This window comes from Cynocephalus volans, chromosome 6 (genome assembly GCF_027409185.1).
Source record: "Cynocephalus volans isolate mCynVol1 chromosome 6, mCynVol1.pri, whole genome shotgun sequence".
Classification (NCBI taxonomy): domain Eukaryota; kingdom Metazoa; phylum Chordata; class Mammalia; order Dermoptera; family Cynocephalidae; genus Cynocephalus; species Cynocephalus volans.
In genome coordinates this window covers 37,479,984-37,496,495 of record NC_084465.1, presented here as the reverse complement: position 1 = coordinate 37,496,495, position 16,512 = coordinate 37,479,984, and positions in this window count along the sequence as shown.

Sequence of the window (16,512 nt, the reverse complement as noted above, 5' to 3'; positions counted from 1 at the left end):
GACTTACCAGGGGCATAACCTCATTTTTCACTCTCATATACTTAAAATACCTGAAGAAGTTTAAGGGACTATTTAGGACAACAGCTCATTGCATAGATGGAGAAATGAAGGTTTTGAGAGGTTTAGCACCTTGTCCAAGATAATGGGACCAATTGTGGCAGATGATTCTAGAACTCTCAGCTGCTGAGAGGATAACTAGTATTCCTGACCACACCCTACCTCAATGCCTGAGGCTGCATTAATAATTCCATCAGGAGTATTACAAGATGAGGTTCTCAGGTCCAAGCCCATCACACTTCCTTCCCGTCCCTGTGTATCTCCCTAATCTACAGGAGTCCCAACATCTGTTATTCTTTTTCTTACAAACTCTTGATCCACAAGCTTTGTTATCCTCTACACTACCCTTCTTTCCCAAATAAACCCTCTAGTGTCTCCTGTAGCTCCAGTATATAATCAGCATCCCCCTTTCCCTCAAATATTCCTTTTACCTTCTTGCATTAGTTGAAGCCTACCTGGGACCCAAGAGAGCATCAGGGCCAGGAGGTGAGGTAGGTGCATTCCTTGCTCCCTCCCATTTCTTCTTCCAAATTATCTCACCCCTTCCCTCCTGCTAAAAATCACTGTTCTTTTTATGCTATGACATCTGCATATAACATTGTTTCTTACTCCTTCTTACTATCTTCTGCCGATCTCCTACTCAACGTTCCTCATTTACTAAAGTCTTCTATTCCTGGCAAAGAGTCTTCCTTCCATTCTACTGAATTTTCTTCCTTTATTCTTGGTGATTTCACTACCTAAGAGGACGATTCAAAACAAAACAAAAGAAAATCCATCTTAGTTTCTTGACTTTCATATTCCAATGACATTTTCCTTTTTCTACTTTAGTCATACATTCTGTGTCATACCCTTAATCTTTTCATGTCCTAAAAAATAGCAACCCTTTCTCAAATTTCAAATAAAAACATTTAACTTTCCTCCTACAATTTCCCATGCATTCAGTTCATTGACGCACATATTCCCATACAACCACATCGTTCTTCAGTGATATGGGGACATTTAATCTTTTCATCTCACCGTTTTCTTATTATTCATCAATACCCTCCTACCATTACTTCCCATCTTGTTTAGCACACATTCCATCATCATCAACATAGCTGTCCCTTTGCAAACATCTTCAACTCTCAATCCCTCCTTTCCCTCAGTTGAACTCACCTTCTTTCTGCTTGCACCTAAGCAGGAAGTTATTTGTAACAAAAATCACATAAGCAGGTAACTAGTTTCACTTTAAATTCATAATCTCCATCCACTATTTGAATCTTGATACAATGCAGAAATCTTGCTACATTTCTCTAATAAGTTTGTTTTTCTGTTCTCCAGGATGATCATATTTATCTAGTTCCTTTCTCTACAATCTTCCACACCATCTTCTCCACCCTTATTTCTTGGCAGGTGTCCCTGATACATACTTTATTAAGAATATGGAACTATCACATGGAAGCGTTCTCATGACCAAATCACCAAATGTAACTGCCACTAAGCCATTTTCCCTTCTCCATCAAAAAATAAGGTTGAGAAGAGTTCCTCCTCCATCAAATGCATTTCCTCCATGTGTCCTGGATCCCTTGTCCTGACAGTGTCCCAAAGACTCTGATCCTTCTAGCCTCTCTCCTTCTTTATTTAATCACCCCTCATATTTCCATAAACAATTATTGTCCTGCTCCCATATCTTCTCTCCAACTGCAGCCCCAATTATTTTTTGATTGCTTGCTTGTGACTGTCTCCCTTGATTAGGTAGAATTTTATGACTCCATAAGCATGGGGACATTGATAACTTTATTCCCTAATGTATACTCAAATTATAACTACTTCAATGTCTAGTGCATAGTTGGCATTAAACAAATTTATTATATTAAAATGAATGAAAACATGTATAATATCATAGCAATAATTAGATATCAGGTCCATTTTTCTGTTGATGCCAATACTATTTGTGATTACAAATAATATCATACATATGTAAGAGAAGAGTTATACCTCCATTCTCTTTAAATGTGGCCATAAACTTAGCTCATTCCAAGGTGGCATCTGGTTATCTAGATCACATTCTAATAGCTGAAGAATAAAAAGGAATATTGACTAATATAACCAATAAGAAAAAATAGGAAAAAAGTGGGTCTCATGCACAGCTGGATACAGAAACTCACATGATGTAACCTGGGTACCCTCCATTTTTGGCCCACTATCTCTGGGTATTGCTTCAGTCTCTTGTACTGAAAATGGGATCTTTCCATGTGGCCGTCAGTGGTAGGAACTGGAATAAGATGGAAGAAAGGCAGGGATATAATCCCAGACTGACAAGTCACCAAAAAAAAAAAAAAAAGAGAGAGAGAGAGAGAGAAAGAGATCTTGTTTCCCTCTGAACTGTATATAAAACTGTGTATAAACTGTTTATAAAATCACAGGGGAAACATTTGATTGGCCTGTCTTCATTTGCATACCCATCTTTTGGAACAATCACTGTGACCAGTGCCTTGTGAACTAAGATAGAACCATTCTCAGTCACATCCTCATTACTATAATGAGTAAAGCAGGGTCTCCTATTAGAGAAAAAATGTAAAAAAAATGTGCAGAGCAAACAAAACAATTGCTATTTCAATGGACCAGAAACCATTTACATTAATCTGCTATACTCACACAGACTCTTCTAACTATTAAAATGCAGGTATTAAATAAACATCAATAATCAGGGGTCTCTGTTGATCTCATTGAACATAACCTAAATAAATTTCTGACAAACTAAACTCAAAAGTAGTAAAGGAAGGAAATCACATGAATTAGAGCACAAATGAATAAAATAAAGAATAGAGAAACAATAGAAAAGAAAATCAATGAAACTAATAGTTTTTTTTAAAAAAGATAAACCAAATTGACAAATCTTTAGTTAGACTAATTAATAAAAAAATAGAGAATACTAAATAAAATTAGAAAAGAAAGAGGAAATGTTACAAGGATGACAGAAATAAAAAGGATCATAAGATATTATTATGAACAATTACAGGCCAACAAATTGGATAACCAGAAGTGGATAACTTCCTAGAAACATACCACCTACCAAGAGTGAATCAAGAAGAAACAGAAAGCCTGAACATACCAATAACAAACGAGGTGATTGAATCAATAATCAAAAACATTCCAACAAAGAAAAGCCCAGGGGCAGAGGGCTCCATGGGTGAATTCTACCAAATATTCAAAGAACTAATAGTAATCCTTCTTAAACTCTTCCAAAAAATGGGAGAAGAGGGAACACTCCCAAATTCATTTTATCAGGCCTGCATCACCCAGATTCCAAAGCTAAACACATTACAAGAAAAGAAAACTATAGGCCAATATCCCTGATAAACAAAAATGCAAAAATCCTCTATAAAATACCAACAAGCTGAATTCAACAGCACATTAAAAGGATCATAAACCATGATAAATTGGGATTTATCCTTGCAATGTAAGGATGGCCCAACATACAAAATCAATCAATGTCATACAAGATATCAACAGAATGAAAACCAAACATCACATGATCATCTCAATAGATGTTGAAAAAGGATCTGACAAAATTCAACACTGTTTCATGATAAACACTCTTAACAAAATAGGTATAAAAGAAAGGAACCTCAACACAATAAACACATATGTGTAAAACCAACAATTAACATCACAATCAATGAGGAAAAACTGAAAGCTTTTCTTCAAAGATCTGGATTAGGGCAAGGATGTCCACTTTTGACACTTCTATTCAACATAGTACTACAAATCCTAACCAGGGTAATCAGGAAAGTAAACAAAAAATACATGCAAATCAGAAGAGAAGAAGTAAAATTACCTCTGTTTGCAGATGACATGATCATATACTTAGAAAAACCTAAAGACTCCACAAAAAATTGTTATAACTAATAAACAAATTGAGTAAGCTGCAGAATCAACTTGCAAAAATTAGTAGTATTTCTATGAACAATGAAGTATCTGAAAGAATAAAAGAAAATAATCCCATTTACTTACCAACCAAAAATTCAAATACTTAACTATTAACCAAAAGGTAAAAGACCTGTACACTAAAAAATATAAAACATTGATGAGAAATTGAAAAGTGCACAAAAAATGAAAATACATCCTATGTTCATGGATTTAAAGAATTAATATTGTCAAAATGTCCATACTTCCCAAAGTGATCTACAGACTTAATTCAATCACTACCAAAATCCCAATGGCATTTTTATTATAGAAATAGAAAAAACAATTCTAAAACTCAGGTGGAACCACAAAAGACTCTGAATAGCCAAAACAGTCTTGACCAATAAGAACAAAGCTGGAGGTGTCACACTTCCCAACTTCAAATTATATTACAAAGCTATAGTAATTAAAACAGTGTGGTACTGGCATAAGAACAGACATATAAACCAATGAAACTGAATAGAGAACCCACAAACCCACCCATTTATGGTCAACTGATATTTGACAAGAGTACCAAGAATACACAATGGAGAAAGGATAGTTTCTTCATTAAATGGTATTGGGAAAACTGGATATCCACATGCATAAAAAAATTTTTTTTCAACCTCCATCATATATCACGCACAAAAATCAACTCAAAAGGATTAGAGACTTAAACATAAAACTTAAAACTAAAATTTCTAGAAGAAAACGGGAAAACCTTCTTGCCATTTTCTTGGCAAAAATTTTCTGAATATGACACCAAAAGCACAGGCAATAAAAGCAAAAATGGACAAATGGGATTACAACGAATTAAAAAGCTCTGCACAGCAAAGGAAACAATTAGCAAAAAGAAAAGGCACCTATGGAATGGGAAAAAGTGTTTGCAAGCCATATATTTGCAAACTCAGTAAGGGGTTAATATCCAAAATATGTAAGAAACTCATACCATTCAATACCAAAAATACAAATAGCTCAATAAAGAAATGGATAAAGGACCTAAATACACACTTCTTAAAAGAAGACATTCAGACTGCCAAGAGGCATCTGAAAAGGTGGTCAGCATCTCTAATCATCAGGGAGATGCAAATTAAAACAACAATAAGACATCACCTCACTCCTGTTAGGATGACTATTATCAAAAAGACAAAAGGTAACAAGTTCTATGTGGCAAGGATGTGGAGAAAAGGGAACCCTTATACACTGCTGGTGGGAATGTAAATTAGTATAGCCCTTATGGAAAATAGTATGGAAGTTCCTCAAAAAAATAAAAAGAATTATATGATCCAGTGATCCCACTTCTGGGTATATTTCCAAAGGAATTGAAAACAGGATCATGAAGAGGTATTTACACTCCCATGTTCACTGCAGCATTATTCACAATAGCCAAGACAAGAAAATAAACTAAATGTCCATCAAGGAATGAATAGATAAAGAAAACATGGTATCTACATACAATGAAACATTGTTCAGTCTTAAAAAACAAGAAAATCCTGTCATATTTGACAACATGAATGAATCTAGAGGGTACTATTCTAAGTGAAATAAGCAAATCACAGAAAGACAAATATGCACTATTGGACTCCACTTAAATAAGGTATCTAAAATAGCCAACCTCATAGAATGGTGGTTGCTAGGGACTTAGATCAGGGAGAAATGGGGAATTTTTCAATGCGTATAAAATTTCAGTCATACAAAATGAATAAGTTCTAGAGATTTGCTGTACAAAATAGTTCCTACAGTTAACAATACTGTATTGTGTACTTAAAAATTTGTTAAAGGAATAAATCTCATGTTTAGTGTTCTTACCACACACTCATGAAAAACAAAGAAACAAAAATCACCATGAAGAAACTTTTGGAGGTGATGGATATGTCTATTACCTTGACTGTAGTGCTGATTTCACAAGTATATGCATATGTCCAAACTCATCAAATTGGTCTTTATACATCATTTTAAACACTTCTACTTTTTAAAGCAATGCTCTATTATTGGACATTTGTTATTCCAAGTATTTTGGTATTTTAAATAACAGTGCAATAAATATCCCTGCAGCCAAATCATTACATTTTTTCACGATAATTTCTTTATGAGCAATTCCTTGAAATGGAATTGCTGGGTCACAGGTTTTTTAATATGTTATTAAATTTTCCTCTAGAAAAGTGCTTACTTAACATATCCTCTATTTCTATCCAACATATCCAAAATAGCACTGATATAGTAGCCAACTGTGGATGTTATCACAGTTTCCACTGCCTACTTTATAGCCTCAGATGTAACATTTTAATTTACATTCCTTTAGCAGTGAAGTTAAACATTTTGGCCAATACTTTTGAACATTTCTCTTTTTTCTTTTGTGGATTGCTTATTTATATCTTTTGTCCATTTTTTCAGAGTGAATTTACCTTAATGATTTGTAAAAAGATGTGTTTATCTTGAACTTTTGTGTCAATTATACAATGATAGAGTTATCAGGAGCAAGTCAGAACACAGGTTAGAACCTCAGAATTTGAGGCAATTGATCTGTGTTAAGCTACAGGTGATGCCAGATTTGGAAGGATGGAGAATACTATGTTCTGTAGAAAATAAAGGCTTTGATGGAGAAATACATGATCCAATTTTTATTGTAGAACAGGGGTAAGAAAACCATGGCCCTTGAACCAAATTTGGCCCACTGATGTTTCTGTAAATAAAGTTTTATTGTAATACCTCTACATTTATTCATTTATGTATTGTCTATAGAAACTAACATGTTACAATAAATAGGGTTGAATAGTTGCCACAAAGACAACATGGCCCTTATAGCCTAAAATATTTACTATTTATACCTTAACAGATAAATTTGCCAACCCCTATTTAAGAAAGAGAATTCTGACAGCAGGATGAAGGATAAACAGGTAAAATTTCATTATTATTATTTTTATTTTATTGAAACATAATTGTTTATACATATTTGTGGGGTACAGAGTTGAATATCAATACCTGCGTACAATGTGTGATGATCGAGTCACGATGATTATCATATTTATCATTACAAAATGTTATCTTTTTTGTGTATGGAGGACATTTGATCTCCTCTCTTCTAGTCATTTGATAACATACAGTAAATTAATGCTAATTATAGGTGCCTAGCTCAACTGTAAATCAACAAAATTTACTTTCGCTAACTAGTTATTTTGTGCCCATTAACCCGTTTCATGCTATCCACCCTTCTCCTCCCCTTTTTACACCTCTAGTAACCATGGTTTAGTTCTCTCCTCCTGAAAGTTCAATGTATTACTATGATTGGTTGTCTCCTTCCTTTCTTCCTACCTTCCCTCCCTCCCTCCTCCATTCCTTCCTTCCCTCTCTCCCTCCTTCCTTCCTCCTTATTTATTTATTTATTAGCTCCCATTTATGAGTGAAGACAGGCAGTATTTCTTTCTGTCCCTGGCTTATTTCTCTTAACGTAATTTTCTCCAAGCTCATCCATGCTGCTGCAAATCAGAATTTATTTTTTTTTTTTGCTGAGCAGTATTCCATTGGGCATATATACCATATTTTCCCATCCAGTCATCTACCGATGGACATTTAGGTTGTTTCCATATCTTGGCTATAGTAAATAGAGCTGCAATAAACACGGGAGTATGGGTATCCTTTCAACATGTCCATTCCTTTGGGTATATACTCAGCAATGGGATTTCTGGACTGTATGGTAGTTCTCTCTGTAGTTGTTTGTGAAACTTCTATACTGTTTTCCATAATGGTTGTTACTAATTTACATTCCCGCTAATGGTGTAGGAGGATTCCTTTTTCTCCACATCCTTGTTAGCATTTATTATTCTCTCTTTTTGATAATAACCAATCTAACTGGGGTGAGATAATTGCACAATGTAGTTTTGATTTGCCTTTCCCTGTTGATTAGTGATGCATTTTTCTCATGCACTTGTTGGCCATTTCTATCTCTTCTTTTGAGAGACGTCTATTCAGTTCCTTTGCCCATTTTTTAAAGCAGATTATTTGGGGTTTTTTGCTATTAAGTTGTTAAAGTTCCTTGTATATTCTGGATATTAATCATTTGTTAGATGCATAGTTACAAATATTTTCTCCTATTTTGTAGGTCATCTTCTCACTCTATTGTTTCTTTTGCTGTGCAGAAGCACTAAAGTTTGATATAATCCCATTTATTTTCTCTTTATTTGTGTGTGCTTTTGAGGTCTATTCATAAAGTCTTTGTCCAGTACTACATCCTGAAATGTTTCCCTGGTGTTTTCTTATAGAAGGTTTATAGTTTTGGGTCTTATTTTAAGTCTTTAATCCATTTTAAGTGATTTTGGTGTATGGCAAGATGTATGGGTCTAGTTTCATTCTTCTACACATGGATATCCAGTTTTCTCAGCACCATTTATTGAAAAAGCTGTCCTTTCTCCAGTGTGTGTTCTTGGAGTCTTTGTTGAAGATCAGTTGGCTGTAAGTATATATGATTTGTGAGCTCTCTATTTTGTTTCATTGGTCCATGTGACCATTCTTATGTCAGTACCATACTTTTTGGTTACTATAGCTTTGTAGTGTAATTTGAGGCCAAATAGTTTAATGCCTCTGGCTTTAGTTTTGCTCAGGATTGCTTTGGCTATCCAGGGGTTTTTGTTGTTCATTTGAATTTTAGGATTGTTTTTTCTATTTCTGTGGAGAATTTCCTTGGTATTTTGATGAGGATTGCATTGAATCTTAGATCACTTTGGGTATCACAGACATCTACACAATCTCAGTTATTCCAATCCATGAACAAGGAGTGTCTTTTCATCTTTTGGTGTCCTCTTTAATTTCTTTCATTGGTGTTTTGTAGTTCTCCTTGTAGAAATCTTTCACTTCCTTGGTTAAATTAATTCCTAGTTTTTTTTTGTTTTTGTTTTTTTTGGTGGGGGGTAGCTATTGTAAATGGGCTTGCTTTCTGTATTTCTTTTTCTGCTAGTTCATTCTTGGTCTATACAAATGCTACTGATTTTTATATATTGATTTTGTATCCTGCAACTTTACTGAATTAGTTTATCAGCTCTAGGAGTTTTTTGGTGGAGTCTAGGTTTTTCTGTATAAAGGATCATGTCATCTGCAAACAGGGACAATTTGACTACATCTTTTCCAATTTGGATGCCATTTATTTTTTTCTCTTGCCTAATTCTTTCAGTAAAATGTTAAACAGGAGTGGTGAGAGTGGGCGTCCTGGTCTTGTTCATGTTCTTAAAGGGAAAACTTTCAGCTTTTATCTATTCAGGATTATGTTGGCTATGAGTTTGTCATATATGGCTTTTACTGTGTTGTGATATTTTCCTTCTATACCTAGTTTGTTGAGAGTCTTTATCATGAAGGGATATTGAATTTTGTCAAATGCTTTTCATGTGTCTGTTGAGATGATCACATGGTTTTTGTCACTGACTTTGTTGATGTGGTGTATCACATTTATTGATCTGCATATGTTGAACATTCTTGCAATCCAGGGATGAACCCCACTTGATCATGATCTATAATTTTTTTGATGTGCTGTTGAATTCTGTTTGCTAGTACTTTGCTGAGAATTTTTGCATCAATGTTCATTAAAAATATTGGCCTGTTCTTTTTGTTGTGATTTGTCTGTTTTTAGTATCAGGGTGATGATGGCCTCATAGAATGTGTTTTTGAGAATACTGTCTGCTTTGATTTCTTGGAATAGTTTCAGAAAAAGTGTTGCTAATTTTTCTTTAAGAGTTTGGTAGAATTCAGCACTAAAGCTTTTCTTTGTTGGGAGACTGCTGATTACTGCTTCAATCTCATTGCTCATTACTGGTCTGTTCAGGTTTTTTTTCTTCTTGGTTCCTCTGGTGGTTTGTATATGTCCAGAAATTTACACATTTCCTCCATATTTTCAAATTTGTTGGTGTATAGTTGTTCATAATAGTCCGTAATGAATCTGTGTATTTCTGTGGTATTGTTTATAATGTGTTATTTTTCATTTCTGATTTTTGTTATTTGGGTCTTCTCCTTTTTAGTCTAGGTAATGGTTTGTCTATTTTGTTTATCTTCTGAAAAACTAACTTTTAGTTCTGTTCATCTTTTTTTGTCTCCATTTATTTCATTTAGTTCTTCTCTAACCTTTATTATTTCTTTCCATCTACAAATTTGGGGATAGGATTGTTCTTGTTTTTCTATGCAATGTTAGCTTGTTTATTTGAAAACTTTCTGTTCCTCTGATGTCGGCATTTATTGCAGTAAACTTCCCTCTTAGTACTGCTTTTGTAGTATCCCATAAGTTGGGGTATGATGTGCTTTTATTTTCAATTGTGTCAAGAAATGTTTTGATTTCCTGATTGATTTCTTCTTTGACCCATAGGTCATTCAGGAGCATATTGTTTAAATTCCATGTATTTGCATAGTTCCCAGTTTTCTTGTTATTGATTTCTAGTTTTATTCTATTGTGGTCTGAAAAGACACTTGAAACATTTTCAATATTTTTAACTTTGCTGAGGCTTGATTTGTGACCTAACATGTTGCCTATCTTGGAGACTGCTCCATGTACTGATGAAAAGAACGTATATTCTATAGTCATTTGATGAATGGTTGTATAGATGTCTGTCAAGTCCAATTGGCCTAAAGTATAGTTTAAATCCTGTGTTTCTCTGCTGATTTGTTGCCTAGATGATCTGTCCAAAATTGATAGAAGAATGTTGAAGTCCCCAACTACTATCATATTGGGGTATCTCTCTCTCTTTAGGTCTGATAATATTTGCATTATATATCTGGGTACTCCAATGTTCGGTGCATCTACATTCGATTGTTGCAACTTCTTGCTGGATAGCTATATTTACCATTATATAATGAACTTCTTTATCTCTTCTTATAGTTTTTGGTTTAAAGACTACTTTATCAATATAAGAATAGCTATACCTGCTCATTTTTGGTTTCCATTCAGGTGGTATATCGTTTTCCAACCCTTCAATATCAGTCTGTGTGAGTCCTTACAGGTGAAGTGAGTTTCTTGTAGGCAGTGTACAGTTGGGTGTAGTTTTTTAATCCATTCAGTCAGTTTATGTCTTTTGAGTGGGGAATTCAATCCATTTACACTTATGGTTGTTATTGAAAAGTATTATTGTATTCCTAGCATTTCACTGAATTTTTTATGGTTGTCTTATATATCTTTTGCTCCTTTCTTTCCCTTTTATTGTCTTTGGTGGGTTTTTTTTTGTGTGTGTGGTGGTAAGATGCAGTTTCTTTCTCTTTCTCTTTTCATTTGCATATCTGCTCTATCAATGGGTTTATCCTTTCTTATGTACTCATGATGGTGATTATCATTTGTTGAATTCAAGATGTAGGACTCTATTGGATTTCTTGTAGGGTTGGTCTTGTGGTGGTGAATTTTCAGTTTTTGTTTTTCTGGAAATCACACTATTTCCCCTTCATTTCTGAAAGATAGCTTTGCTGTGTATAGTGTTGTTAACTGGAAGTTTTTTTTCCCTTTGGAGCTTTGAATATATCATTCTATTCTCTCCTAGCCTGTGAAGTTTCTGTTGAAAAATTTGCTGTTAGTATGAAGGGGACTCCCTTATAGGTGACTTGACATTTCTCTCAGTGTTTTTAAGATTCTTTGTCCGTGAGCTTTGACAGTTTGACTACACTGTGTCTCAGAGAGGACCTCTTTGGACTGAATCTGTTTGGGGATCTTTGAGCCTTTTGGATCTGGAAGTCTGTATCTCCTCAAATACTTGAGATTTTCTCTATGATTTTGTTTTATAGGTTTTTCAATGCCTTTTCTTTTCTTGTCCCCTTCCAGAACACCCATAATTCAGATGTTGCCTGATAGCAATAATAGATTTTCTTCATTAAAAAAAAAAAAAAAAAAAAAACCCTTCTTTCTTTTTTCTGTCTGCCTGGGTTATTTCAAATATAATTCCTTCTTCAGATCCTGGACTGTGTTTCTCATTTCATGTGTTGTCTGAGTTGTCTTGTATTTCATTGAGATTTCTTAAGATTGTTGCTTGAAATTTCTTTTCATTTATTTTAGAGGTTTCTTGTTGTTTGGGTACTAGAAAATCATTGTATTCCTTTGGAGCCATCATATTTTCATTTTCTTTCTTTCTTTTTTTTTTTTTTTTTATTTCTTGTATCCCTATATTGATGTCTGGGCATCTGATGGAGCAGTTGCTACTACTACTACTACTCTGGAGTGACTTTTGAGGAGAGACCACGCTCCTGTAGATGTTTTATATTAACTATTTGGCATGATGTTTTACTGTTGGTTCCAGGTAGATGCAGTAGTGTGGTCTGTGTGGTTAGTTCGACCATATTCAGCACCAGAATTGTCTGTGAGTGTCTCTGTGGCCTAGGTATTGGGGCACTCAATAGTTCCTAGCTGAAGTGAATGACCCTGTTGGGTTGTTGAGGTTGCAGGTGAGACCATGAATTCTTGTGATAAGTGCCTGGGTTCCCTATGGCTCCTTGGCTGTGGGTGACCCTGGGCAGACTCACTGGCACCCTGGCCAGTGTCCTGTGACCTTGATAGATGCACTGGGGTGCTTTCTGAAGCTCCTCAGCTTGAATGGATGACCCTGGACAGGGCTTCTGGGGGTTGGGTTTTGGACCTTAGGCTTTGAGGGGAATAATAAGTACCCAGCAGCCCCTCAGCTAGAGTGGGTGACTCAATGGAGTCATTGGGACTATGGGCAGAGCCTTGTACTCCCAGGCGAGGTGTTGAGGTACTCTGTAGTTTTTCTGTTGAAGTGTACAACACTGAGTGAGGCCACTCCAGCACCTCTTCATGGCTGTAAGAATTGCAAGGGCATTTCATCAAGGCAGGCAGGGTTGCCAGCAGTTGCTAGAAGCCATGCTTAGGTGGCTTTCCAGCTCTCTAAAGTATGTGTGCTTATTCCTTCTGTCCTGAGGGTGGCACCCTCACTGCACTGGATATCCTCTTCCCAGGGTACAGGACACCATGTAGTGTAGGCAATCTGGCAATGATGTGGCCTTAGGAGTGTGGATACTGCCAGGGCCAAATTGAAATAATACCCTCAGGTACTGAGACCAATTCCAAACTGTAGTTGCTCTAGCGGACTGGCACCTGGGGGGTGTAAGTGGCTCTGCTGCTGTCCTCCTCAGGCCAATGCAGTCATGTGGGCTCCATGAGCAGTTGCCACCACTGAGAGCATGGCCACAGGGGCAACACAAATTCTCCTGTGGGTTGGGCTGCTGGTTCTCTGGGCTGTGCTTGCTCACCTCTTTCCTGCAGTCAGAGACTTCTCCTGGGTCCTTGCTGCTCCTCATTGGTGGTGGCTGGGAATTTTCTTCTGTACTGCTTGGGTATCCTGAGTTTCTGCACTCACCAGCATCTCCACTGCTCTTTTGATGTGTTCCAGCTCTCTCTCTGCCTTTTTGTCCAAGTATAGTTGCGTATTCAATGTATTCTCTTGCTTTGTGGGAGTGACAAGGATACACTGCAAGGATACATTGTGTCCTTCTAGTCGACCATCCTTGCCCTGTCCTCTCCCCAACATGGAGAAATTAGATGTATGGAAAATATTTAGAAAAAAATAGCAATGGTAGTAGATATGAAGAAGAAAAACTGGCAGACATTTGCATATAGAATTAGCAGGATTAGGTAAACAATTAGATATGAGAAAAGATATAAATAGGTTTAAAAAAGACTCCAAGTTTTCTATTTTTGGTGATTGGAAGAATAGTGGTGTTCTCAAGTGGGGTAGTAGAAAAAGGGTGGGGAAAGAAAAAGTTTCCAGGAACAACCATAATTTTAATTTTGGATAATTTTAATACCTATAAGACATATGCATGGAGCTTGCCCAACTTATCCCCAAATTGATCTCTAAGGCTAATGGAGTTATAGGGATCATTGTTCTATAACTGGTAGCTGGTGCTACAGGAAATCACTTAAGAAAATATAAAATAAAGTCCTCTGAAACTCTATATTTAAACAGTTGTTGAAAGTGTCATCAACTTAGACAACAGAAGATTATAGAAAATTGCAAAGCAAATTAACTAAGTGTAGATATATCAAAATATATAACTCTCAAATACATGATGATTAGTTTAAAAAGGCAAGCTTCAAAGGGTGCTACAATATGACACTGTATATGTGAAATTTTAAAAACATAAATAACATATATTGTACACAGACCTCCAAATGAAGAAATGACAATATGACTTCAGAATCATAGGAAAATATGGAGGAGTGGGAGAGAATAGGAAGGGGGGATTAGCATGATCTGCCATGTTATATTTCTTTTTTAAAAAGCTCCCAGTTAAAGACTTCGAGAGAGAGGTATAAATTGTCAGGAGGAGAATTAAGAAAAGATATAGGCCATGCACATCAGAAAGGGGAGGAGGTATGTTTTCAAAAGAAGAGCATAAAACACACCATCTAATTTTGCAGACACGTAGAACGATGATTAAGAAACTCTGTTTTTATCAGTCAGAAACCTTGGAGAAAGTTTCAGCAGAATAATGGCAGTGGGTACCAGATGGCTGGGGGTGGAAAAGAGAGGCTTGGCACTGAAGAAGTAAGTGCAAATGGTTCATTCAAAAAGGTGGGCAATGAAGAAAGAAAAAGAAGAGAAAAATATACAGTAATTTGAATGAGAAATATTTGTCTGATGCTTTAATTTCAGGTCAGGTGGGTACTCAAGAAACTCAACATTTTTTTTATAAAACATTTAGTCTATCAGCAAAAATAAATGACAGAAATGAGCATCTTTTTTTCCTTAAGGAAGTATCTCCAAACTATTTAATATGTTAATATGACATAAAAATAACATCAAGATCTTGGTTCAAATCACAAATATAATCATGGACAGCAGAATTGCTGAAGTTGAGAAGAAGTGAGCTAGGAGACCTAGGGATGTACTAGATATATTGCCCATCCAGATAGATCCCCACAAAGTGGTACATATCTTGATGTAGCCATCCAGTCCAGGATCTCTCCTTCAGCCTTTGAGACCTAGAAACTTAATCTCATCAATGTGAACACAGTTAGCAGGTCTCAGAAAGCTGATTCACACTAACAAAGCTCATCAGACTGATATTTAAGCCACTTCACTTATTTACAATAAAGAGTTTGACTGTCAAGCAGTCTAGGCTTATCATTCTGACCAGTGAGCCCAATTATCACTAGGGTATTCAAGAATCAAGGAAGCAGGACAAGGAGTTACATAACTGGAAAGTGTAATGACATCTGACTTTCATGTGACCATCTCTGAAATAGCGATATTTCTGTCAAGTAGCTTCTTGAATAGGCCTAACAGAGCATTCTCTCTTCAGGTGAAAGTGTGCTCTCACAAATTTCCTTCTTCACCTTTATTTCTAAACATCCTTCTGAAGTACATATCCACTCCTTACAAATGTTAATACCTTATTGTCTAGGAGCAGATACATCTCTTTAAAATGACTGTTTTCCTTTGCACTGAATACACTATCAATGTTATTCTAAAACTTCCAGTTTGTTGAGGTTATCTACGATCACCTCCATATAGAAGACAAAATGGCATTTGTGTTTACAAGTTCATAAGCACATACTGAAGGGCAAAGTCAATGTTCCCCAAATTTCAGTCATATCTGTACCATTTTCATGATTTTTACCATCTGTGAAGACAAAATAATTTCATTGTTTATTCTACTTTTCTTCAAATAAACTTACTTCTTTACCTAAATTTAAACTTAAAGGTTACTTTATATTACTACCATTAATTACCAGTCCAATCTATATGTGGCATAAGTAAAAATAATCAAAAAGATAAGTGTGATAAAAATAAAATTATATTATTTAATAATTCATTTCACCATTACCTGTACATAGATGTATGCTACCATTTATTATCATAGCTGTTAAAACATGACATATTGCTTTGTATTTTCCCATGCAAGGTATAATATACCTGTAATCACAACCTCTTAATGAAGATTGCAAAAGTACTACCTTGCCATAACATCAGCACTGCTCTGATTTATCAAACCTTGATGTGAATGCCAGTGCAACTTTTAAAAACAACTTTAAAAAATACTATAGAAAATATTAGTTGTTTCTATGGAATTTTCCTTAGGATAATGTATTTCAATTATTATTATTTTTATTATTTTTACTGTTGAAAGAAATTATTGTATTTTGGAGAAAAAACAGAATAAAAATTTATTTATATTCAACTTTGCTACTTCAAAATTTAATCAAAAAGAAAAAAGGAAAACTTCCCAAAATAAACTAAATGTACAAGGAATATAAACATATAAAGAAAAATTTAAAAGTTAGAGATGCAGGTTATATTAGTCCATTTTGTGTGGCTATAACAGAAATACCTGAGACTGGGTAATTTATAAAGATCAGAGGCTTAATTGGCCTATAATTCTGGGACAGCTGCATCTGGCATGGGCCTCAGGCTGCTTCTACTTTTGGTGGAAAGCAGCAGGCAGCCAGTAGGTACAAGCAGATCACATGATGAGAGGAAGCAAGAGAGAGACAGAGGAGGTGCCAGGGTCTATTAAACAACCAACTCTTGTGGGAACTAACATCCAAACTCCATC